We start from the raw sequence: 3579 nt of genomic DNA, 5'->3' as shown, positions 1-3579 counted from the left end.
TATGTCACCAAACTACAAACTCCAGGATTCTATAAGACTCCATCATGGCAGTTAAAGTGGAATTATAGTGCTGTAATTGAACAATATGAAAGAGCCCCTGGGTGAGGGAGGAGACCATGGGAGCCACCCTGTCTCTGATGTACATGATGTGGCAGTCACTGCTGATGCTGCTCATGAACAGATCTCACTCAAGAAGTCTTTTCACCTTGCAAGCAAGCAGGCGAGGGGGGGGGATGCAGGGGAGAACAATGTGAATATTGCACATCTGTTTTGCTGACTCAGTCAAGTGTCTACTGATATTACATCCATTAACAGTCATTTTTAACAGGCCCACAATTTGGGCCTGGGCCATTCCTGTTATATCATTCCCCAGTTCTGAACTTGCACTAACATTTTCCACCAAATGAGATTGCAAGAGCTGGAATTAAAGTATGATTGTGCCATCTGTAACAAATTCCTCCATTTCACCAAATACCACATCCTTTAACAATTTGTTCTGCAGGGAGGAAGGGAAATTGGACCCCTGCCATTGATTATGTTCTTCCCTAAAAACACAGATTGTAGTTAGATCATCGATTGTGAAAGAAGTGCCAAAAACAAATCCCAGGCTTTTCTCCCTCATCCTTCCCTGCTCTTACTCTTTAGAACTATACATGCAAAACAATCTGCAACTACCTAAAATACGATGTCCACCCATTCTGACCCAGCAAACATTTCTACATGTTTGTTGCGGAGCTCGGCATACAGTTCTTGGTGCTAGATTTTAGCATTTAAAATCTGAGGGTACTTTTAATGTCATTGAGTTGACAGCCCATGGATGATGCCAAAGAGATGTTAGACATGCTTTGCTTTTTATATTGTTGTTACACAAATATGAAGACACTCCTCTTCCTCATCTTCCACCTTCCCACTTTTCCTCATGAAGTTCTAAACTTATTGCTGGTGCCGTTTTTATTTTTGCAGATTGTGAAAATTACCTAACAGAACTTCTTTTTCTTACAGTTCACTTATTGTCATTTAGTTGTCCTCTCTTGTGTTTAGGTACCTTTGGCAGCATAGAACAAGTAGAGGAATATGTACTTAAATTTGTCTTACAGACTCTGCTTTCTCAACCCCCAACAATAGTGTCACCCTGAATGACAGGCCTTTCTTGGAAGTTTACATTTGGTGCCATATTAGACCTAGAAAGCTAGTGTTGAGTTTATATTTATGTTAATGACATATGCATATATATGAATAAAGATGTAGTCATTTGAAAACAGACTATATCTAAACAGAAAAATTGTATTTTTCTTTTTGTTTATATATGCTTTTATTACTTTTTGTGTGCCTTTACATTGGGCCCTTGGTATCTGCTGGGGTTTGGTTCTAGGCCCCACATGGATACCAAAATCCACGAATGCTTTAGTCTTATTAAATACACTTGTGTAGTAAAATGGTGTCCTTTATATAAAATGACAAAAATAAGTTGCTTTTTGGAATTTTTAAAAATATTTTTTTCAAGTTGTGGATAGTTGAATCTGTGGAAGTAGAATCCATGGATACAAAGGGCCAACTGTATTTTCTATTCTATCTCATCTATTAACCTATTTCCTCCTTTAATTTAGAGCCACTATATTCACATTATTCAGTAAAATTGACCAGACTGAGAACTGGATTGGCACAATTGTATTTTTCCTCTTTGTGGTGATTTTTTTGCTGAGCATTGTATATTATTGCTACATCCAGGGTTGGTCTGTGGTCCATGCAGAGTGGGAAGGGAGCAGGTTGCTTAATCCCAAAATAACGGGGTAAGATACACACCCTACTAAAACTATGAGCAGATGACCATCAATAGCTAACAAAGAAAGAATAACATATCCTCATGAACCTAAAGTGATTTACAGAGACTCCTTTGTCTCTTGTTGGTAAGGACTAAAGGGGTTTTGTCTTTTATTCATGTAACATATATATAACATATATATATATATAAAGTAAACAAATCGTGTGTATGTCAGTGACTGTGATGAAAATTCACTTTATAGCCCAAAAGGCAGTCTAGAAAAAAGTTTTAAAACTCAGGATGCTTGCTCCTTCCCTTCAATAACCACAGACTATGCCAAGGTTCTGCACTCTTGTGTGTTGGCCATGTGGTCCAAGCAGAGTTGAAGGGAGTTGCAGTCAAGCATATGTGAAAGGTTTCAACTTGAAGAAGCTTGTTCTGTGCAACTGGAATTTTTCTCTTTACATTTCATTTTTTTCCAATCAAAAAATCCCAGCTAGTTTCAATATCAGAGCCCTGGCTAGAATGTAACATACTTACTGCATATGGCAAAAGCAAAAGTTCAGTAGAACTCTACTGGATAATGCACAAGGCCTTAGTCTTCCAATTGCCCAAGAAAGTAGGATGGAAAGAACAAGAAACAACATGGATGCATGGAATCTAAATTGAAATAAGCATAATATATGAAACTGTAAAATATGTCTTACTACCTGATTTGAATGAAAGAATGCCTAACACTGAAAAACAGAAGGCTTTTACAATTAGAGAGCTTTGGCAAGATTTGAATGGCATGCCTATTCGTGTTATAATAAAGTTAAAATGAATTAAAACTGTAATAATCACTATATCACAAAGCCTTTTTTGTCCGATCAGGGCACAGGATGGAATCAGGCTTGAATTGCTTTGAACGGGTGTTATTACACACAAAAACACGGACTTTGATGAAGATGACTACAAGCCATCCCCCAGCCACACTTAGCTATACAATTTTGAAGAACGGAAGCTTTCCATCCCTCAAAATTGGCCAGCTAAGTGCGGCTGGGGGATGGCTTTTAGTCACCCTGCAACAAAGTCCGTGTTTTCGTTTGCGATAACACACAACCTTTCAAGGCCAATCAAGGCCAATCCTGCCCTGTGCCTGGATTGGGCAAATAAGGCTGTGCGATAAACTCCATTGAAACTCTTTGCTAGAGTTAAGACAAAATACAAACGTAGAATTTTTTTTGCAATAATTGCTATTGTTTCTTCTCATAATATATAATTACATAAATTATAGTTATACAAAATAAAGAAACAGTAATTATCAATCACTACCAAAAAAAAAGGAGAAATATAAACCTAGATTTTATGTTAGTGTAGCTGTATGGAATTCATGCCATGAGACTTTTCACACAAGAGATACTATGGGCTGGAGCAAACAGGTGGGAAGGAGTAGCCCGAGTCCGCTCAAGCCAAAAGTGGACCAGGACTGTGCCAACTGCATGGCCTGCTCCCAAAGTGGGCTGCATACTCTGGCCCCAACCCACACTGCCAAGAGTCAGATCATTCTGGCTCCTTTTTGCTCCAGTCCAAAGGACTGGAGCACATCATCGGCACAGCACTGGGATGCTTTGGAGATGTGCGCCATTTGAACACCACACCTCCAAAGCTGCCAAAAGCCACTTTATTTGGCCTCTCTGTTCCACGCCAATGTTAAAAGATAGATGGACAATGTATTGAGTTTTACTAAATTTCCAAAATTGTCAAAATAGGATGGCAACATTAGAAGAATTAAAATCTGAGGGATTTTAATGGTATTTACATAGGCAACTTTTTAC

The sequence above is a fragment of the Sceloporus occidentalis genome, unplaced genomic scaffold (genome assembly GCF_023333645.1).
Source record: "Sceloporus occidentalis isolate IW3139 unplaced genomic scaffold, rSceOcc1.0.p SCAF_3, whole genome shotgun sequence".
NCBI lineage: Eukaryota > Metazoa > Chordata > Lepidosauria > Squamata > Phrynosomatidae > Sceloporus > Sceloporus occidentalis.
This window is presented reverse-complemented; position numbering follows the sequence as displayed.